The sequence below is a fragment of the Corvus brachyrhynchos genome, unplaced genomic scaffold (assembly GCF_000691975.1).
Source record: "Corvus brachyrhynchos isolate BGI_N302 unplaced genomic scaffold, ASM69197v1 scaffold126, whole genome shotgun sequence".
Lineage (NCBI taxonomy): Eukaryota > Metazoa > Chordata > Aves > Passeriformes > Corvidae > Corvus > Corvus brachyrhynchos.
Window position 1 is genome coordinate 854,673 of NW_008239283.1, and position 23,756 is coordinate 878,428.

Below are 23,756 nucleotides of genomic sequence, written 5' to 3' on the forward strand. Positions count from 1 at the left end.
GGTTGGGCCCCATCTCTAGTAAAGAAAAGCATAAAAAGAGATGAAAAGATAATTGTAGAAACTTAAAAGCCAGCACTGCATTCTTTTAAAATTACAAATTAAGCTATAAGTGATTCCAAACTATGCTGTTTTTATTAAAAATGACTTAATAATCTAATCTTCCTTTCCTTTCTCTTGGAATTTATCCTATATCCCAGTAATCACACATAGAAATTACACAACACCACGTTGGATACCCCTGACAATATAAACACAATTGTTTATCCAGAAGCATTATAGGTTCATGCAAAAATACAGCATTTAAAGCTTGTGGTCAGATCAAGAAACCACAAGTATAATTGTTTGTTTATCCAGCCAAGCATTACTCCACTGTGTAAGTTTATGGGGGGGGTTGAATTTATTTATTTATTCCTAACCTGTTTTAAAGTTATGGAGCGAAGGCAGATGATGAAAGGCAAAAGGGAACATTTTGAATAAGGAAATAGCGCCTTTGTCGTAGCTCATGTTACCCTGCTTCATCCTACCAGGGAAGCCTCGTGATAACAAGGCCCTTTGGTGGAATTTCGACATATTTTTCCCTTTAGTTCGGGGCAGCTGGTTTCTTTCCTCTCGGAGGAGAGAGACGAAGTATATTTATCACTCCAGCAGTGACTCAAAACAAACAGGAAATCTTCATCAGCAGGCTCCTGGGCAAGGCAGATACCAAGGTACTGGCAGAAAGGAAACAGAGGCTTTGGGCTGTGGGAGTCCGACACACAGCATATTCTGCAGCAACAGCAGATAACTCAGCTGGAGAGCCACCAAATTATTTTTAAATTACAAAAAAAAATAATAAAAAGGTGATCCTGAAGTATCTGAGAGCACTCATGGCATCCATGGGGGTGGCTGAGTTGGACACCCAGCCCGGACACGTGCTGGGAACCTGGGAGAGGGAGGAAACCTGTGTGCTGGCCGGGCTGGGAGGTTTTGCTTTGATCCCGTGGCTTAGGAAACCCACTCCTTTCGCCTCAGCAAGCCCTTCTTTAAAAGCAGAGGTTTCCGGCTGGGATGGTCGCCCTGCAACCAGGAGGGAGGCAAAAAGCTAAGAAAAACAACAGCAAAAAAACCCCAACTGTTAATAATTTTAACCTTTGATAAGATTATTCATATTTATTAATGGTGTGTTAGTAATTTTAGCTGTTGATACAATTATTTATCCTCATGGGTAGTTTTAGAAAGGCCTCTGAAAACAAGATAATAAGTGGTCCAGCAATAATGATTCCCCCTGCACTGGTTAGAGACAGTCCTGACACAGGAACTGTTCTGTAGGGTTGGTTGTGGGGTTTTTTTCCTTCTCTTTCCCCACCAGCATCATGAAATATTAAACTCAAATACTTCAGTCCATCTGAAGAACAAAACACAAGGACAGCACAAGGCCAACCCTTGTCTGCTCCGTGGAGACATCTCTGTTAAATGGCTTCAAGGACACTTCGAGGCTGTAAGGCTGACACCACACCAAACACACGAGGAAACAGTTGCTGAAAGCGGGTAGGACTGGGAAAAGTCACAATCTGCATCCCCTGCTCCTCTGCATCTCCCCAGGCACTGTGGCCAGAGATGGGGCACGATGATCCCTGGGTCTGACCTGCTGTGGGCTTATCTCCAGAGCTGGCAGGAGATAGTGGGGCTGGCCAGGACACTGTTGGGTGGTTAAAAGGAGACTCATGCACCTTAAGACACGTGCCCACCTTGCCTTGCTCCTGGCCAACCCCGGACAGCTGCAGCACTGAGAGCCTTCCACACCAACCTGCCCTCTCGAGCCAGATGCAGCCCTTGACCTGGGAGGAGCCTGGAAGGGTGAGTTCTGCAGGGACATTTTCACATGTCCAGGCTGGGCTTGGTTGGAGCTTTCACAGCCAGTCCTCCAAGGCAGCAGATGCACGTCCTTATCGCCGAGCTGCACCCTGTGACACCAACCTCAACGTCTCACCACAGAAATCCAGCCTTCTATTAATAAGGATGACTGGCTTGGCTGCGAACCTAAGGTGCAAGGGGCTGATAGAGGGAACACCAGACACCCACATCCTTGCAAACAGTTGGAGGGGCAGCGTGCTTAGATGCAAACACTGTCTGACTATGGAAATGACAACATGAAATCACCATGGCCTGAGACATCCCGGACACAATAAGCATTAGCAGTGAAGGAGCCAGTGTAAAAGCAAGTGCTTCATCCTGGCTCATTCACAACCTCCACGGGACTGCCCTACAGAAAGCTGGCTAAGGTCTATGTCAGAGATGACTACCAAAACCTCTGAGTTGGGACAACTCTTCTTGGGAAGCATCTGGCTGAATGTATCACCACTGTGCTGACTCACAGATGTGTCAAGGCATAGAGTCAAGCTAGGTGAGTAGTTCTGGAGAGTTTCTCCAGAGACCAGACTGTCTGTATCATCTTAAGGAACTGTGTGGTCTAACCAGCACCTCAGTCAGTGCCAGAGAAGGGAAATCTGGTGACAGTCTCTGCACGGTGTGCAGTAGGTGAGAAGCTCAAGTTCATGGAATCACAGAATCCCAGAAAGGGTTGGAAGTGACCTCAAAGATTGCCTCCTTCCCAGCCCCTGCCATGGGCAGGGACACGTTGCACTACACCAGGTTGCTGCAAGCCCTGTCCAAGTTAACAAGGAGAGAAAACACCAGGGTTGTAAATAAGAAATATGTGGTACAAGAGTGCTGGAGGCTCCCTACTGCTTGAACTCGCCTGTTTCCAGCACAAAGCAGTTTTGTTTCAAGTGTGTAAGCTTTACTGGAACATTATGTTGACTGCATACCTACCAGATCAGGCAAGACTCCCACACAGCCTGAACTCCAGAGCATCAAGAGTTTGGAAAGGCCACGGTGAGTGGGGCTCCCAGCCCACCCTCATCATTACAGCAGGCACAGACCACGACAAAACAGCATGGCCAATGTGCTGTGCCAATCTCTGCTGCTGGGGGAGGTGACACAGCCCAAGACTTTCGCCTTCCTCTCAGAAGAGTCAGCTGGAAAGCAAGGCACAGGAAAGCCCTCAATTGTGACTGGAGCACGGGCAGTAGCATGAGGTCCAGAAAGTGATTGGTCAGGCATTGGAACAGGCTGCCCAGGGAAATGGTGGAATCACCATCCTTGGAAGTGTTCCAAAGGTGTGTGGATGTAGTGCAAGGGGATATGGCTTAGTGGTGAACACGGTGGTGCTGCGTTAATTTTGAGGCTCAATGATCTTAGAGGTCTCTTCCAGCCTTAATAATCCTATGATCTTCATGCCTTAGTTTGGAAATGGCCCCTTGCCTTACAGATGAGTCCTTTGCCTGCTCACTCACTCAAATGAGTGGCACACTCACTTTTAGTTATTCACCACTAAAGATCCAAAAGTGTGAGATAACTAAAGAAAGTGTCACACTGAAGATGTGACTTGCAGTCACGAGGAGCAAGTGGCAGAGCCAAGAGCAGAGCAGAGATCCATAACTCAGTGCTGTACCTACCTCCTCAGACCTCAGCAGGGTTCAAGCAATTAGCACTAACTCTGTGCCTAAAGGTCAGCTTTGAAAGGATGCAAGAACAGTCTTTGGTCGCTCTGGCTAGCCTGTACTAGTTTGGAGTTTGCCATCTGCAAGCCAAGGAAGGCTAGAGTGCAACATCTTTCCACCACATGTCTTTCCATCCCTTTCCTTGCCTCTGGCACAGCCTTAACAGCCAGGGCTGGGGTGAGCAGTCGGTGTGTGACCTTCCACATGGCAGCAGGGCAGCCCAGCTAGGCAGGGTCCCTGCTCCCAAAGTGAGGTGCAGGCTCTGTGCTCTCACTGTTTGATCTTCACCAGCTACACTGAAAATACTGCATAGCAGAGGCCTTTGGAATCTGCTCTCCAAGTGATAGAGGATTATTGGCTTGGTGATGAAGTGCACTAGTCAGGAATGGGAGACGAAAGGAATTATTTTCCCTTGGTATTGCTCTGTATCATCTTGTTTGATTACAATATTTTTTCCTTTTAAATGTGTGTTTTCCTCCTCCTAACCTTTGAACAACTTTGTGTTGAAACTGAAGGTCTATATGTTATGCTATTACGTATTGCACCGTGTCCAGGATCCAGATCCTGGACATTTGCCCACCTGCCACATTGCACCACAACAAACCTAAGGTGCCATCCTGCTACAGATCCATCAACAGGCCAGAAAGATGCTTGGATACCCCCAAAGCAAAGCAACACACACACACACATCTTCCCTAGGAGACAGCGCTCCAGCAAAGCACTCAAAGCCACAGGTGTAATTGATTTTTATCACGCTTCCTTTTTAAAATCAAAAAGGCACATTTTCCAAGCTGATATTCACATGGGATATATATAAATCCTGATTCTTAAGGAGGGTCAGGAAAACAGATTGGAGGAATCAAAAGGGGGGAATTTATGCGGAATCCAGAAACACAGAGAGGCAGCAGAGAAAAGCGTTGTGCATTCAAGTGCTTAAGTCCTGCTCAACTCCATGATGACAAACAAACAAACAAACCCCGTGTCTCTTTTTCTCAGCTCAGTGATTACAGCAAACCCACAGTGCCAGCTTCAGACTGGCAAGGCAACTAGCACTGCTCACAAAAACAAATTGAATGCTTTTTTTTTCCTTTTTTTTTCTTTTTTTGTTTTGTTTGTTTTTTGTTGGATGGTTTAATTATAAAGATCTTCCACACTCTCACCTATTTCCTTACCATCAGTAGAGCCACTGCTATTGTCTCAGGCTTATGAAATAGCAAAAACTGAGGAATGAAGGCAAAAAATGAAGAAAGCATACTGCACACACAGAAGGAATGAAATATTTTCTTTCAAAGTGAGCGTGCAAAAAGGAAACTCAGGAAACCCATGCTGCCACGGTAATTCTGCTCTGCCTCAGAGCTCCCACCCAGGAAAGGTGTCTCTGATGTTACCTAGGTGTCATCCAAACAAAACAGTTCCAAAACAGATACCTGAAACCCCTTTTTTCTCCTAACTCAGCACTTCAGCTGGAAGTAAGAAATAAATGAGAGTCAAAACTTCTAACCAAAAAATTAATAAAAAGTTAATTATTAGGAAAGAGGTGAACTCCTAGGATGCCTTAATGCCTGGATCCTAACCTGGCTGCCCTACTATTCTGAGCTCATCGGGATATCCAGAATACTAATTTAGAATTAGGGCATTAGGGAAAAAAATCTCCTGCTTTAAAAACGGAAAACAGTTATTCAGTTATTTCTTGAACAAATACACTTCAAACAATGTGAAGGAAATGGCACTTCCCATTTATACGAGTTTACCAACAACAAACACTATGAAAAGGACAAAGACTATTTCAGGTTTGCGAGGGCTGTCTGTTGTAACACACTGTCCCATGCTGCAGCCAGTATAGTACTTGCAGGATCTGAGAAATTTAAATTCTCAGAAATCCCCAGCACAAGCCACTCTTCATTATAAATGCAGTATGAGGTTATTGTGTCCCAGAGCATCATCCATAGTATCCCAGAATGGTTTGGGTTGGAAGGGACCTTAAAGATCATCCCATTCCACCCCCTGCCATGGGCAGGGACAACTTCCACTATCCCAGGTTGCTCCAAGCCCCATCCAACCTGGCCTTGGACACTTCCAGGGATACAGGGAGAGCAACAGCTTCTCTGGGCAACCTGTGCCAGGGCCTTACCACCCTCACAGTCAAAAATTTCTTCCTAATATCCAATCTAAACCTGCCCTCTGTCATTTTAAAGCCATTCCCCGTGTCCCATCACTGCATGTCCTTGTAAATATCTCCTCTCCAGCCTTCATGAGGGTAATTCTGCCTCTGAGGAATAAATCAGCCACTACTGCACATGGACCTCTTGTGAGTCTCTGTCCCCACACAGCTCAACTCCTGCACCACCACAATTCACTCCTCCTCCTCCTCCTGGGCCCACAAAGGTGGGTTCTGAGCTTTTAAATGCTACTTCAGTCAAGAAAACCCCACTCCTTCAAAGCAACAGGTTGCTCTCTTTGGGGCAGATTGAAGAGGAGTAGAGCCTGCACCAGAACATCCAACAGGCAATGTCTGCTCTGTGCTTAACCTATGCAAATCAGGAGCAAATGTAATGATGTTCGCAGCCCATCAGCAGTTTGGCTGGGGTAACAACAACCATAGGGAGATAAGATAAGGCTGTAGGCTTTCAAGGTTGGGAAATAAAGTATCAGGATTACCAGAGCGGTTTATAGAGACTGTTCTCCCACCCTCTTCTAAGAAACAAAACTGATCCTTTGCACTTCACCCCGAGGGAGGAAAATAGTCATTAGCTTTACATTACAAAGATACGTACAATAACTGTCTCTCTAAGATCAGCCTTGCCTACCCCGAGCAGCCACAAGTGTGTACAGCTGTAGTTTTTTCCATTGTGACACAACCTACCCTTACTGTGACCCTCTCTCATCAGGTCATTTCTAAAACGCAGCTCTCTGTGAACTGGGACCATGTTCTGTTGGTTTGCACAGCTCCTGCTTTTTGCCACTATAAATAGAAGAAATAACTTTGCCTGGCGTGTTCTCCTCCGAATTATTTTGTCGGTTAAACAAACCTTTAACTGTTTCAGATAAAGCCAAGCAGAAGGTGTTTTTTCCAAACATCCCAAGTGAAGGAGTGCATTTCCTGCTTCCCTAATTCAACCTACGGCATCAGACATCTGTAACTCTGTTTACATTCCAGCCCTTCACAACTTAATACCGCTTGAAGCATCAATAATATAGGGCACATTTCTGACTGCTCTTTAGATATTTTTTTATCTCCATGGGACTTCCTGGTTTGGGATTTTGTAGTTTACAGTTTCTCACTAATAGTAACTAGCTGCAGCATTTGGCCTTAAGAGTTTACATATTATTTAACTGGATATAAGCAGCCTATTTTAATTACAGTAAAGAGCCCTGTAGAGGCCTTGTCTGTTTTTTCCCCCTCCAACTATATCAGTTGGCTTAATAAAGATATTACCACTCCCTATAAACCAGGCTGTGATCAAGCTCCTAGATATGCTAGGCTTTTATAACATACTTTTACCACTTAAAAAAAACAAGTCCTATCAGATCTTCAAGCACTCAGATGTCCATGGCTTTAATGAAGGCAGTGTGAGCTTTCTGTAGCTCACACGCATTTTAGTTTCTGTGTGTGCACATTCCAGCACTTCTAAGAAAATCACTCACCCCCCCACAACCAAGAGTCATCTACTCCTGTCACTGTAGTACAGCTTAGCTTTGCTGTATGGGCTGCACTCCTAGGACAAGCTGCCCTTTCCCTGGGGGATGTAGAGCTTAGGCTTCCATCTCCCTTGCCTACAGGGCCAGCAAGAGGCCTGTTCCTACAAGGGACACCTTTCCATGAGCAGGGACACTTTCCACTAGACCTGGTTGCCCCAAGCCGCATCCAACCTTGGACACTTCCAGGGATCCAGGGCCAGCCACAGCTTCTCTGGGCAACCTGTGCCAGGATCTCACCACCCTCACAGGAAAGAATTTCTGCCTGTTCTCTAATCTAAACCTGCTCTCTGTCAGTTTGGAGCCATTCTCCCTTGTCCTGTCACTCCAGGTCCTTGTCCAAAGTCCCTCTCCAGGTCTCTTGGAGCCTCTTTAGGCACTGTAAGGGGCTCTAAGGTCTCCCCAGAGCCTTCTCTCCTCCAGGCTGAACAACCCCAACATTCAGCCTAACCCTACTATGTAGTACCTGTATCCCTGATGCCTCTCTGTCCTCATCTTCAGGTCCTATCTTCATATTTCTCACATGCTGTCACTACACATGCTCTCTGACCTTCATTTAGATAATTCTCCATAATTTATTCCATTCTATTTGAGAGCAAAATTCATACCCAGTGCTGGCACTATGTGCAACTAACCCTTATTCACACCAGCCAGCATCTTGCTGCTGTTGATGTTTCATTGAATCCTGCATGTGAAGCCAAGGTGAGACACAGAGACTTTGGTTGTCTTATTTCACAGGGCTGCTTTCCTCTGCAAGGTGTCAAATTAGTACCTGAACATCACCTACCAAATCAACCTCGCATATTCACAACTCTTCTAACATTTGCAAGCAGCATTACTACAAAGGAAAGCTCGAGACAGCTTGATTAAGCAACTTGCCCAAGGTCATACAGGAAGTTGTAGAAGAGTTGAAAACAAAAGCCAGATCTTCTTAGCTCCTGTCCAACCCTCTCTGGAATGAAAAGGCCAAACTGCTGTGTGGAAGTATTAGCAGAGTCACAGATCTCATCCTATAAATTTCATAATGGATTCACAGCTTAGCAAAGAAAATGCACAGAGCTCCCAGTACTTTTTTCCCAGGAAAAACGTGCAACCCCATGGTGGCAGCTGGGAAGTGTTCCCCAAGCTCTGAGTGGCGCTGGCTGTGGCCACAGACCCTCCACTTACACAAAAAGAGGAAAACAGGGAACAGCACTATCCTGCAAGGCTACTTAATGCAAACAGGTTCTGCCATGCTTTTTCCAGCCACTTCCCACCTCTCCAAGAAAGTGAAAAAAGTGCATCTACTGGAACAGCTACTGAAGTCACCCAAGAGCGAGCCTGAAATCGTTCGGGATAGCAAAAGGAGCATCCAGACTGTAACAAAGGCGGTATTTATGTCTATACTTCTCCCTGTCTGCGTGGCTCTCAGTGATAGCCACAGGAACAAACAATAGCCTTGGCCCCTTGGCTGCAAACGGTTCGCTGCAGAGGCCCAATTAGTCGTGGAAAGTCTAAACACAGGCACAGGAATCCGCTAATGCGGACAGGCCTGCACAATAGGGTCTCATCCTGGCTCTGCCCTGCTCCTGCTCACCACAACCTTGCTGGGAGGAGAATCACCCATCACCAGAGAGGCTCTTCCCACAGAGAGGTCCTGCTCCACCTCAAAGCCCAGTGCAAATGTGCACGGTTCCACTCGCTTTGGGGAGGATTCTGGCTCTGGGCAGCATCAAGCTCATGCCCAGCAAGATGAGTTGGGTGATCTCAGCCTCGCTACCCGCCCAACAGGCCACACGTGTGTGCACACACAGGCAAAGGGCACTTTAAGAGTGATCTCCCTCCCCAAATCTCCATCAGGTTCAGGCCCTGCTGACACAAACACTTCAAACAGCCCAGGCAGCCTCAAGAGCAGTGCCAAGAGCAGATAGAGGCTTCGACATTGTCTCGGTACACAGGATGCTGGCCTGACATCATTTAGTGGAGACAATGCTCGCCCTCTTTCTTTGGGAACCACGTAAAAAAACTTGGCCGAATATAAAACAACTTCAAAGACACATTTCTGTGCCAGCCAGGATGCATCAAAGTTGGGAAAGGAACGACCCGATTCACCTGATCCAGAGAGCTGATAGAGAAGCACAGGGAAGCGGCTTTTATCGATGTACCTTCCCAGCACTTCCTTCCTGGCCCCGATGCTATTTAAACCCCTTGCCTACCTCCAGCCAGACCTGCCCGTCCTCCGCTCTAAGGAGGAGAAAGGAAAAAGCAAAGGGAAGCCCTAAAAAAAGGCGTCCCTGCAAATTTCTGTGCAGTTACCGGGCAGTCATATCCTTCTGCTTTCCCCTGAAAAATCAAGTATCACCTTATCGTTTCCTCACCAAGATTAACTCCTGCTTCCTGAAGAGTATTTCTGAGGTAGAAAGCAGAGGTGGTGGAAAAAAAAATAAAAATAAGGAGGGGGGGGAAGCTGAAAACCCAATCTGTCAAGCTGCATTTTAGAAGAAAGGAAAACTGAAAAGTGAACGTATTTAACATGAGCTATTTCCTGCACTCAGGAGGGAAGAAAGCATGCTACTAACTGTGTGCATGAGGAGATCTGCACTAGTGTTATCTCTGACCTGCAGCTTAGCCCTTGTGTCTCAGCTGCCAAAAAGCTCCTATTCAACGTTATGCTGAGTTCATCAATGCTCCACGTGTCAGGATCCTAACAGGAAAAAGCAGGACAGACAGTCACTCTATTCAACTGCCTGGGGACCCCATGACAACTAAAATCCCCTTGCAGACTGTCCATATCAACCTACGGCAGGTCAGAGCGCGTAACCCCTCCAGAACCGCAAGCCCGGGCCCACACCCTTTCCCCTTGTCAACATTGTCACTTTAAAACAGCCCATCTAGCCTTATCACCAAACCTGGAGTAAGTATGACAATTAAGATGGATTGCAAAGCCTGCATGCGCTTTACAATTAACAATAACTTGGCAGCGTGTCCCACGCAACTGTTGGGTGGTATGGCAAGAACTTTATCCCTGCTTAGTACTGCATTAGCATATTTAGTAGGCTGCAAGACATAATTCCTCAGATATGAACATATTTTTGTCTTTTCAAAAAATCTGCAATTAAGCCATAACGTGCAGGCAGTGTGCAGCCGGCGGTAAACTTTGGTATTAGGGGGACTGTGCTGAAACGGCCCTTTCTGACCTTATGTCAATTATCTATTTAATAAGGAATATATTCAATTTTTTTTAAAAGTGTCTTAGCAGGCTCTTTGCTAGGAAGTGACAGCATTCAGGAAACTACAGCTGATATTCAGCCCTGTATTCCTTGTGAAGAACACAGTGCTTAAGAGGGTCTGGGGGTAGGTATTTGAAAGCAGGGGCATTTTGTTGGGGGGCTTGTCTCAAATTTTGGTTTAGAAAAGGCAAACTCTTTCTTTTTGCTTTGAATTTTTAAACTGTAGGGTTAACTAATTGTTTGTGGAAAAGAAATATAGCCCATTTAAGAAGCATCTTCCTCTGTGTGTTGTGTAGCTCTTTTTATCCTGTCCAGGATTCCCATGTTTATAGGTAAATTAACAGCCTTCCAAAGTAATTAAATGCATTTAAGGAGCAGTTATTTAGCATGGCCTAACTTTATCGATTTCCTCCATGCTGCACAAGACACTCTCAACCCCACTAAGCTTTTTAAGTCTGTTTACAGTGTACATTTATCTAGAAAATCTGATCAGGTGGGGGGGGGAGGCAAAGATCTTGCCTCGATAACCCGGACATTGTCCCCCTTGACATCTGTGTTGCTGGTGGACAGGATATCCTGCCAAATGCAAGAAGACAACTGCGTGACCCACCTTGGGCGAGAGGCACCGCAGGCTGATGCGAGCACAGCGGGAGCGGGTGCTGCCTCTCCCCTCCCGGAGCCGCATCCTCGGCACACAAAGAGCAGCCAGAGAACCTCTGCAAAAAAAAAAAAAAAGCCAGGGGAAGGCAAAGTAAATAAATAAATAAATAAATAAATAGGCAGTTTAGGTGAGTAGCACACATTCGATAAGGGAAAGCAGATGAGGGCAACAAATGCAATTCAGCAGACAAAGTCTTTCTTCATAAACCCGGCAGAGGAACGGATTAAACCACCTGGCAATCTTGGCAGGAAAAAAAGAAAATCTCAGGCGGTGACAAAACCAAACAGGTGGAACAGGTATAAAACTTTTGCTTCCCAATAATACCCCTCTCTTCCCTGGAATGCTTGGACAGGTGCAGAAGTTCAAGTTACAGCGTGGAAGTGGCAAATAAATACACAGCATTAGTGTCTGACGTGCTCGGCGAGCAACCGGGGATGTTAATAACTGGCAAGGTACACTAATCTCTGATTGCAACATTTGGTTTACCTTAATCTGGAGGGACAGCTGTATTAAAGAGGGAATTATACTAATCAGTTCAAGGCCCTTGCATATAAAACTTCCCATTAGGCTTAAAGTACAACAGCTTACGCTCATTCTCTAGGAGCCTTACATCTGGTTCTGAATAAGGCTGTCTCTCATTTGCAAGGTACAAACCGAAAACAAGGGAGGGGGGAGCTGACAGTTGCTGGAGGATGGTTGATAGAAGAACAAGCTACTAATTCTTTGAAATTTTTTACAGCGCAAAACTGGCTGTAAGGCATCTTAATACTAAAAAAACAGGCATGTGTTATCAACCCTAGGCCATTTTTTCCTGTTACCGGAGGTGACCAACATAAAATAAAATTGATGATGTCAGTCAAAAACAGCTAAGCACAAAGCTTGGCTTTGTTATCTTAAGTCAGAAGGTATGATAGGCCATGCCATATGGCTGTAATCCTCCTATATCTCCCATCACCTAACAGGCAACCTTCATGTAGCATGACCTTATTTGGCTGGTCTCAGGTTAGGGCTGCCCAAAGGGGATTTTTCTGTTTCTGCTATATCCAAAGGTTTATGTTGATTTTTTTTTTCCCTTTTTTTTTTCCCCTTTTTTTTTTTTTTGAGCCCTGCAAACTATAAATCCGACTGATTACTCTGCACTCTTTTGCTTGACTGAGCCTTTACAATCAGACATCCCCGTTAACAATAAGCTCCTAATGAATCAAACATCTATGGCATTAGTTTCACCTAGCTGCCTCTTTCCCATGCACTGCAGCTCTTTGTCAGACCTGGCTTGATGAGAAAAGCTAGTGACACTTGGTGCACCTATTGATAAACAATTCAGTAATGAGGGGCATAACAAAAATTACCTAAAACAACCTGATTAAAAATGACAGGCAAAGGGTACTACAGAGCTTTGCAGTTAAGGTAACTCCTGTATGTCGGGAGGGATGGAAAAAATAATTAGGTGCAACACAACTTGCTTTAAAATTACAAGTTTGAACTCACATTTTGGCATTTTTTTCTCCCCCCCCCCCCCCCCCCCCCCCTTTTTTTTCGGGACTAGGAGTTTGATGGGTGTTAAAAGGAAAATGTTCCATCATACTTTATAAGAGATTCATCTTTTTGCAGAAAATTTGCAACTCAATAAGCTTTTTCTCTCTCCTTTTTGAAGCAGCACATTAATGGCAAAATGCACTGCTATTTGCAATCCAACTTTCTATCTATAGCAAATTCCTATATTATAACTCAGCATTTTACTTCCTTTGTTTAAATATTGGTTTTGTTGGTTAAAAGAACATGTGGGCTGTAAACAAAGGATAAATAAGCTGTGAAAATAAAAGCAGGCTCCAAGGAATAAATAAGAACAAAATGGAAAAGACTGCACCGGGCTCCTGCAATGAACACAGGGATCTCTTTGTGAGAGGGGAAAAAAATGTGTTAAAAGGGCACATACTGCAACTCTGAGGCAAACTTTGAAATGGAAGTGTGGAAGCATAAGAGCATTTGATTCCAAATCAGCAATGTGTGGGTTTGCATTTGCGTAGCAGCATGTTGGGAGGGTTTCAATCAGTGCACAGATGCACTTGAAAATCAAATATGGACATGGGGAATGTTTTTGGATATAGCAAATGAGGACTGATGACATGTTTACACTTTGCACATGGATCCAGTACAAAACCATACCCTGCAAAAGAAACAATAACCACCATTTGCTGCTTTTCAGGGCTGGAACAAAATGGTGGCAAAGGAAGAGAATACAAGGGAGTGTCTATTCTCACCTGGGAGAGGGCTGCACCAATTCCCTGCCTCCAGGCTCATTTTGCTCATCTATCACTTGAGAAGGGGACTTTTTAACCAATATTGAAAAAAAATAAAGATACATAGGCTTGAAAAACAACAGTGTGAGAGGAAAAAGGAAGAAAAGGCAAGTTTCAAACGTCAGTGATGCCTTTCTATGCTGTCAAAATATTTTCTTTACAGAAGAATTAAAATTATAGTTGGAATGTTGCTGGAATGAAATAGGGAATAATTGTAAGCAAATGCACTTTCATCGTCTCCAATGGAAAATTGCCATTTTGACATTATTTCAGTATCTGGCTCTATATTTCCTTAAAGGAGAAATTCCTGGCTTATAAATAACAGATTCTGAGCTATGCTGAGCTGTTAATGAAAGTTTATCAAGATGGCAAAACTTTTTTTAAAAAGGAAATAGTAGTTGCAGGCAATTGCATCTGACCAGACTACAACGTATCCCTCTGGAAGGCAGCTCCAGCTCACGGTACGAAGTAATGGTTTGTGAATGTTTTCCAAGCCTTGATGCATATTTTACATTTTGAAGAAAGGGACAAAAGTTAGCTATCTATGAAAACAGGGACAAACATCTATTCTACACTTTCTCCCAATCAGACATTAAAGAAATGCACATGAACTAATACCCCAAGTTTTAAACTTCTATGAAGAGCTGATTTCAAACTTTTAAGAGGGTATCGTTACAGTTCAAATAGTCCTTCAGACATTTGACTTCTGCTACTGATTATTAATAATAATCATCCCATTTTCCCTTACACTTTTCAGCATGAATTCAGAATGTCAAAGCTAATTTTCTCATCAGCCTCAGGCTTTTTTAAAACGTCGCAAACGTGAGACTTCAGTTCTCTTCTCACACACTTGGGGCTTGCCATAGCAAGGGGCTAGAGCATTCAACTTCCACAACTGTGCATGGGGTCAGCATCTGTCCAACTGAGACCCAACAGCTGGATTTTCACAGAAGTACCTGAATCTGAGGTCTCTTGGCCCTCTTTCTGGCACATGTCCAGCCTGAAGCCCATGGTTTTGTCTTGGAGGTTTTGGAACCTGGCTGGAATTGTGAATGGAATGAAAATGGAATTATCTAAACAAAGTCAAGCAACAGATTTAATGAGAAATTTGTGCAAGTATTTAGTAAGATAAGATGCTCAAACCATTGAATTTTAACACCTTCCTCTCTGCTTGTTGCTAGAGAGGATTCACAATTATGCTTTGCACCACACTGTCCTATCTGATGCCCTGAAATGATAGCAAATAGCTTCAGTGTGAAGCCATTCCCCCTTGTCCTGTCACTCCATGACCTCATCCAAAGTCCCTCTCCAGCTCTCTTGTAGCCCTTTAGGTACTGGAAGGTATCCGTGACCAATCAGTGATCACAGGTACAATATATCTATCAATTTCTTCAGCTCCGTTCTTTAAACTTCTATTTTCTGGATATATCCTCCTTTCCCTAAAGGATTTAGCAAAAAGGCAAAACAAACTCCAGCAAGTGATGCTTCCTTACATTACAAGCTCAGTGAGAGGTGCATCTAATCATGGCTTCCTCCAGATTTGGCTTCAGCCCCCCTGCCATGTTTTTTGTCCAGTGTTTGTATATCCAACAGCAAAAGGAGGAACGTGTAAAATGTCCAGGTATGTGTGTGACAGAATAAGAGTTATAAGATATTATTCTTATTAAACATCACCAGCCTTATAAAACTATGCAAACCATATTTAGGAAAGTAATTTCTGAGTTGTTTCCTTTCTAGTATAGAGTAAGGCATTTCCATTTGTTTCTCAAATAAGAATGCAAAGTGTCATTTCCTGTTGGTAGCCAGCAATAAATACATTTGTGTTTTGGAAGCCCTTTCATGTATCATCTTTTTTTACTTGGGAAATGAACAGACAATCCAATTGCTATAAATTTATCATGATTTCCAGCTGATAGAAGTCACTGTAGTGCCATGGTTGTCACCCAAGTGAGATTCTGAGTGGAAGCTAGCACAGGTTACCCTTCCAGTCATACACAGAGTCAGAACTGACTCCATGGAGCCAGGGCTGAGCTGGTGGATACCAGCACTACCTCCAGCATCATAGGACAAAATAACACATAGAATAATTCTATCACCTCCCCTCATGCAGCTTTTGAACATGAGCCTATTTGATATTAGAGCCAGCTTAGTCAACTCACTGTAAGGGCACTCTTATATAAGAAAGCAAAAACTCATCAAATTCATAATTCAGCTTCAGCTGGTTCTGATGCTCAGTGGGCAGACATGAGCTCAGCTGTTTGCCTCAACAGAAGAAACTTCATTTCCATTGACAGTAAATTTGGCCTTTACTTCACGTTTTGGGAGAGAATCTTGAAAAACAACTTGCACCAGGATCATCTTCTTATGTTTTTTTCCCCCGTTTCTGACAGCTTCATTGGAATAGACTCTTATCTGACTATGCAGTAAGGCCAAGGTTGAAATTAAAAACAAAAAAAAGGAGACAAGATATCAAAAAATTCAATTCTCAGTTTTGATTTTAAAATTATTTGTTGTAAAGTGAAACCTAAAACATACCACCAATATTAGGGCAAGGTTTTTCAAGGCTGTAGGTGAGCCAGAATGTGAACGTACTTAATATTGAAATTCCCTTAGAATGAGACAGTCAGAGCAGTGAGGTTGGTCCCTTTGAGGCATCTCACTATCAGAAATGCAGTCCAAGGGTACTCTTACCTTCTCTGATATTTATCAGATAAAAATAAAATTTATAGCGCTTCAGCTGCCCCATAGTTAATGGCAAAGTTATATTTATTTTTTAGCACTTGAAGATCTGGCCTGATTAAATAAAACAGCCAATTAGGAAAGACGACAAATTTATGTAAGCCATATAGTCAGTATGTTCTCCCTATCACCACAGAGACTAGATGATTTTTCCCATCACAGGTCTCTAGTCCAACACTTGCTCAAAATTCTGAATTTGAGAAGTGCCACAATTTTAAAAGATTTTCCCGAAAGCCAGGCATTGAGAATTTAGGTGCCTTTTCTCAGGGCAACATCTTGTTTAGATCAGGAGATCATTTTCCTTCCCTGCTCTTGAAAAACATTTTGCTATTCACTCGGTGTGTCCTATTAGCAGAAAATAGAGAAAGTTCTGATGCATCATAGCACGCATCTGAAATTCTAATTAACAAGAAGTCATCTGTAGTTGTCCAACATCATATTATTAATTCACAAAGCAATAAAGGGATATATTTCAGACTGAATGAGAAAATAGGTACTGAACGGGGTCAGAGTATTTCACTACACATAATTTGTCATGATCTTTAACTATTTCGAACCTACAAAAGTCAAGTTGTACAATGCCTTACCGTGAATAGAATTTCTCACCTATATAAAGCAGTTACACCACTATGATTTACTCTCGTGAACTTAAAACCTAAATTAGTTCTAAATCTGTATAACCCAGGGTTGCATAAGGAAGTATATTTTTACTGTGAATATGTAGACTTTTGCCCTTCATGTATTTCTGAGCAAGAAAGGCTCTTCTAGGGCCACTGTAATATATAATATATATAATATATTGTATGTTTTTCGGCACTATGATCAATACCCAAATTAATTAGTTGAAAAATTATATTCAGTAACAGGAATGGTAGTTTTGACAACTAAAAAGCACATTTCGGTTAAATTCTAACCAACTTTACATTCCAAAAGTCTTAGGAATACTTCTTTTTATCCTATACACTGAAAATGCAGGTTTTTCAAAATTCATGGCCACTGAGTAAAACTTTCTTCTTCCTTCTTGTTTTAAAAAATTAACTTCAAGGTAAAATATGGGGAAATGAAGAATGATTCATTCATTCATCCAGTACTTTTCCAGCAAGAGGTTGCTCAGTTACTAGAATTTTACACAATTAGTGCTCTGAGAGTGCTTTAAATGCAAACCTGCAGAAGGAAAGTAAAAGCAAATCAAAGTTAATCTTGACTGGCTGGGACAAAATGCTTAAATCAATATGGTGATGGCTCATCCATCATCATTTAGCCATTAACAGGGAGAGGAGGACCTCCTGCTACAGCAGATATTTTATTTATTTTTAATACAGATTTACCACTCCCTCAGTTCGTACAAAGCCAAAGTCATTCCAGACTTGCCCTGTCACACTGTTTACTCCTCATATTTTATTTATCCTTGTTTGCTCTTTACATTGGTTACAGAGATAAACACATACAAATATTGTGATGTTCAGCAAGTTTAGTGCAAGAAGAGATGGCAAAAGCCACCATGTCCCATTTAGAACACCCTGGAGAAAGTGACAACAACATAATTCTCCTAAAGAAGAAAACCCATGTAATACAAGATTTCCTTTAATTTAAACCTTACTTTGAAGAGTAACTCTGCCAAGTTTAGAAATATTTTGAAGTGTTGCTTCACCCCATGCAGAAGTCAGGTTAAAACATGTTTCCAGTATAATTTTGGGGTAGAAACCTCTTTGTTAGGTGTTCAACATAAAAAAAAGCTTAAGGACATAAGGGCTATGACAGAGGAAAGGACGCTTTGGGGACCCTATGGCAGGGCCTGATATTTAGATCCTACTGGCACAAACAGAAGAGCCAAATCTGTTCAAATCAGTGGTGTTTGACCAGGGATCAGAAGCAGAGTTGTGATCTACATGTGTGACTTTTACTGGAAACCACAAAACTTCCCCAGAAAAGTAACCCCTGGGGGGTTTAGGCAATGCACATCTGAGCAGCAAAGGCTACTTGGTCATAATTGTGACAAAGCAAAGTGTTTCATTCTGGTTCCTGAACTGGAACAGATGACTATTTCTTCTTTTAAGAAGATGAGAGTAAAAAGGGAGCCAATCCAATCTCTGGAAGTAAAGCCTACGATGCAACCTCGAAATAAATACACTTATTTGCATATACAAACACTAGATGTACCCACTAATATCCCTTCCTTAAACCGTGAGGAATATCACATATGCTACAGCTCACACCAACCAGAATAATGAGGGAGGTGTTGGGTTTTGATATTTTTATAAGTTCATATAACTCTACAGTCGAAGCAACTGTAGGTTCATCAGAGCTATCACATAAGAAAAAGGGACTTATCACAAACAAGTTTGTTTAATCATCAGCTGCCTTAACTTTAGTCCTTTCTCTCTGACCTGTATGTCTCGTCTGTGTTACAGTCTGTATTGCAGCCTAATCACACAGAAAGGCAAACTCTGAACAGCTACTGTCACCTCCCTCTCTCTTTTCCTTTCCCAGCAGGTTAAACGTGGAAAACGCTAAAAATCTCCTGGGAGCGCGTCTAAAAATGAAGTGTAAATAGGTACGGGAAAAAAACCTATGAGAAAAAGTGTTATGGAAGGTGCCTGAATGGCAAAGTGCAAAGGGTGACAAGAAGAAAATTGTGATGGCACACAAAAGGCGAGGGAACAAGAAAGATGCGATACAATAGATAGCTGGTGAGAGCCTATCCACTGCCTGGTCGTTCCTGTTCCTCCCCCTCAATACCTTCATTTTTTTTGTTATGATAAAGGACATTCATGATCAGTAACAATGTTATAATGATAGTAAATGAGGGATTTAAGGTATATAAAAACCTTCAGCCAACATTAGAAAGCCACCAAGGGGGAGTTACCTTGCTCGAGGTTCTATTTAGTGATGGCTCCACTCTTTCACTGCCTGACTGCAAATCAGCATTTTTAGTGGACAATAGGCTCAGCAGTGGCCTTATGATTGCCTCTTTTCAAATGGAAATGGCTATCCTAACTCCTCTGCCAGGTTTTTCTTACTATAGCACAAATTGCAGTTTACAAGGCTCTAAGGGGAAAAAAAAAATCTTAGCTGAATATCTTTTTTTTATTCGACAAACTGACATGTAAATTACCCTTTAAGTGCTCCACTCTAGGGCTCTGATCATCTCCTAATTGTCACAGTCAATTGTAGCCAACAGTCTCTTCAATCCCAAGCGCTTTGACAACAAGCATAAGGATCAAAGCAGAATCAGCTCCCTTCAATATCCTTCTGTTTAGGATGCTACAAAAAGCCTGAAAAAGAAAGGTGTAAGGGCATTAGTGGAGAAGGAACTGAGAGGAGAAAGTACTACAGCAGTAATTTTCTTCTTCACTACTATTATATATCCTTATATACTCTGTTATCCCGTGTTCAGCATGAATACATAAACATCCCAGAGAATAAACATGGTTTAAAACCACTTGGATATATTACTACTTAAAAATAAATGCATAATACATTTCTGCTGCTTCCTGCATGCCTCCCTCCAACTTTCCCCTCGACTCTGGGAATGAATGCAGCACCAATTATTTTTTAAGCAATTTTTTTTTTTTTTCCCAACGCAGTCCTACAGTGTCTTCCAGGATGAGCTGGGCTGCAAATCAGTCTACCCCGATGGAAACCCATCCCAAGCTGCATTCATGGGGCCGGTGTGACTGAGACATGAAGCAGGTTGTTTGTGCAGCTCTGCTTTTGCTTTCTGAAGTGCCTATAGCCCAAGGTCAGGCAGAGGCTGGAGGAAAACCCTCTCATTCAGTTGGAGTCCAACTCTGAGAACAGCCAGTTTCAGTCACATCCAAAACGGCTGGGAAGAAATACAAGAATAAATTCAGCGCTTCTCAAAGCCTGCCCAAGGGGAAAAAATTATTTCCTATAATTCCGAATGAAGATTCACCTTTTATTGTATCCCAGACCACTTTAAATCAGCGCCACACTACATCGCTGAAATTTTTGTACTGGCTGGCTGTGTTTGATGATACGAGCTTGCTCGCTCTGCAATACGCTTTCATACCCTCAGTGCCTCACAGACGCCTTGCTGGAGTCGTGTTTCCAGGGAATAAGAGTAAGGTGGAGCTATTCTGAGTCACATTTTTACTTCAAAACTTGTGCGTCTTCACAAACGTAGCAGTAACTCCCACAGAGGCTCGCAAGCAGCTTCTGCCACACGGGCTGCAGGGGAGGAATCGCACGGCTCCTGCAGGAGATGTGCTGCTGGAGTGGGTGAAAGCCTGCAGAAGACCAGGGAGGCAAGCTGGGGATGTGCCAGAAGCATCTCCAAATGGATAACCAGGTTCTGCAGGGTTAGGCAACCGGAGCCTTTGGGCCTCCCCGACAGTCTTGCTACCTTAGAGAAAGCAAGCAAGAGACTTCATCCGTTTTCCTGGAGCTGTGTCTCTCTTACTCCTGAGAAAGATACAGGTTAAATCCCTCAAGTAAAACAAAATGGGAATTTAAAGGTGAAAACCTGTTTACTCCTTCATAAGAAATTAACTCGCTCCTTACAGCTGTTTTTAAGGAATTTAACATTTCTTGAAGATGGTGCACTTTATCCATTGTCTCACATGACACTGAAGGAATGAGGGGATGAGACAGCTGGATGAGCTTCACAACCTGCTGCCCCCATCCTCCTTTTCACACCCACATTCTGTGTAGTAGATGAGCTGAGTCAGATTTACAGGCCAGCAGAAAACCAGACACTTGTTTAACTGGACACCAAGACAAGGGTTTAAGGTAGATCTTCCTGAGCCATCACCTACATCACACTCCCCAAAGAAGACCAAAAAGTTAAAGATGCAAACAATAACCCTGTGTGTACATAGAGAACACTCTGAGTTTGTAGGGAAGATACAGCAGAGATACAGCAAGTCTTCCTACAGAGCTGCCTCTTCACCCAGATGTGGGTAATACAAAGGTACAAAGACTGGTGGGAGAGTGTTTTCAATAATGAATAGGAAAAAGAAGTCAAAATTTCTCATGGGAAAGATATTCCAAAAAATTATGATTGGGAAACATCAGAAGCACTAATTTAAGTGATGTCGAAATAATATACAAGGTTAATCTAATATATAATTTAAAATAAATACAAACCCAAAATTACAAAATTGAATTGAAACATTTGTCTTGTCAAGCTGTTTTGTTTCCATAATATCAAACGGAAATATTTTAACTCTTTCTGACCAAAAATTTCACCCAAAAAAATGCATACTCTGATGAAAAATTTCCAGCTTAGTAAGCACATTTTGCCCAAGAACAAATTTACAAATTTTTTCAGCCTTATATAAAGATCAATATCTTCCCCAGCTAAATTTTGACATGACTCCAGTTAAAACACATACAATATTTTCCTAGCTATTCCAATATAAAAGGTAAATCCCATTATTTTTTAGGAACATTATTCCAAGACACTAGGACACCTTCCAAATTAAACCTCCCCAACATTACCAAATTTGTGGCTGTTTAGCTCACTAAAATTAACTTGAAATATAATGATAGTTTTACCTCCTCATTCACACACAAGAAGCATCACATGCCAAGAAAAACCTGCAAGGTCACCTGGATTGTAACTAACATTATTATTATTATTATTAATATTTATATTTTTTTATATTTATATAACAGAGGCATTTCCTAATAATAGGAGAGCTAACACAGCCTGAACTGTTTTGTCACCTTGCTTGAAAACACATCCATATAGTTATTCCATAAAACCATTGGTTCCAAGCTCAGTCAGTGGAGTTGCTGCTGATAGACTCCAGAGAGATGAGTAGCACAGTAATCCTGGACATTTTCCTTGTTTCCAGCTGGTAAATCACAATAAAGAAGGTTAAAAAATGTTATTTCCCTTTCAGAACATTTTTGTGAAGATAATTGCTATAGCGTCTTGCTAAGTACAGATTTCATTACCAGAAAGTAGTAGAGGGTCCATATGACAATGAATAGAAGGAGATAAGCTCAGTGAGAGGGTTTTCCCTTAAAATAAGGGACACTTTCATGAGAAAAGTTGAAAAAAACCGGCCATATCACAAAATATATTCTTTTTTTTCAACACATGGAACAGCAGTTGAGATGTTTGATGCACTGAGCCATTTGCTGCACATGACTATTTCATTATACTCCAGAGCTGCACTTTATTCCAGGTGATTAACAACTGTCTTGCACGACTGTAATGAGGGAAAAAGTGCCACAATGTTGTTTGTGCGCTGGAGCAGCCTGCAGGAAAGTGGCTCCTCCAGCTGCCTCCCACAAGTCACGGGTCTGCTGGGGACAACAGGGGTTTCTCTGGGTGTGGTACCCCAAAAAGGGAGCACTGAATGTTGATCAGAGCTTGGGTTCTGAGAGGATTCTGGTGCCCTTTCCTACAGACTCCAACATAACCCCCCAATGTGGTTGTAAAGGAGGGGAATAATAGTGTCCATTGTGCTGCTGACATTTCTCTCAGAGGGGGTGGCTCTTCACTAAGCAGTTGTGTTTCCTTATTTAGTGCTCGGCCACAAGCATGGATTTTTGCAGGCTTTTCTTTCTTATGTGCTTCTGAAAAGTGAAAGGATGAAAAGTTTCATTTGAGAAGCCTTGGAGACAGTCAAAGCACATGCACTGATGTGAAAGTCCGTGGCCACAGAACCACTTCAGGACTATTGCAAGGCTCCTGATACAGCTCTTAAACTACTGATGATTAACTGATGTGCCCTGGTCATTAAATCCTTGTTCAACTCAGCCTTTCAGGCAACAAACTGTTTCCCTTGGGGGTGCCTTGCAGGTGCTGAGTTTGCTAAGAATGTACATTAAGTCATTACTTCTGCAGCGGCCAGGGCCAGGTGAAGAGCCTTCAGAAGACCTCAGGAAGCCACGGGCTAACACCTCAGCTGGGTCTTGTTTTAAACAGCTCACACGCCCATTTTTAAGTGATTATTTCTTGCTGGTACTCAGAGTGGGTTGGTGATAACAGCTCCTCCTGTGCAAAGGTTGAGGTTCAAGCCGGCAATAACAGGACTTGTACTAAAGGAGTCAAATTGTACACAATTCCTTGCTCTTGGGGAGAAGAGGCATTTTTTGGGTGTCTTCATAGCTCATTAGCACAGTTTCTACTGCAGTTAACTCGACTACACAGCTCCCACTCCAGCCACATGCTCCTAAGCCCAGGAAAACATTCCAAAGCTATTTTACAGAAGAGGACATAGAAGCTCTTTTAACAGTGGGATCCAAGTCTATTAAAAGCTAATGAGATGTGCTGTCCAGCGAACTCACCAAAATCATGAAAAACTGATGTCAGAGCCAGGGCCACACCACAGCAGCTCCCAGGGCCTAATCTGTGCTCAGGCAGTTTGGTATCACAAAGACCTTCCTGCTTTTGACTCCTGAGAGGTGACCTCCAGGCAGCTAAACACACACCGAGGACGCTGCGCTCCCTTCCAGGCTCCTGCATGACAAAATCCAGATCAAGGGCATCATTCATGGGCGCTGCCATTGGAACTGGGTTGCAAAGAGAGCTGTTTCAAACAACGACCAGAGATCAGAAAAATCATGTCTAACCACATGTCTGTTAAGGAGAATATTATGCAGCATTTATCAGCCCAGACAGGAGCTTGCC

At 42.9% G+C, this 23,756-nt stretch overlaps 1 long non-coding RNA gene across 1 annotated transcript; it reads right to left on the reverse strand.

Annotated features, from left to right (window-relative positions):
- Nucleotides 1-932: 932 nt before the first annotated feature.
- Nucleotides 933-11,737, reverse strand: LOC103619643. The gene is made up of 3 exons (XR_552357.1): nt 11,595-11,737; nt 11,058-11,163; nt 933-1,081 (listed from the first exon to the last, which is right to left on the reverse strand). It is a non-coding gene; the product is annotated as an uncharacterized LOC103619643 (long non-coding RNA).
- Nucleotides 11,738-23,756: the final 12,019 nt, after the last annotated feature.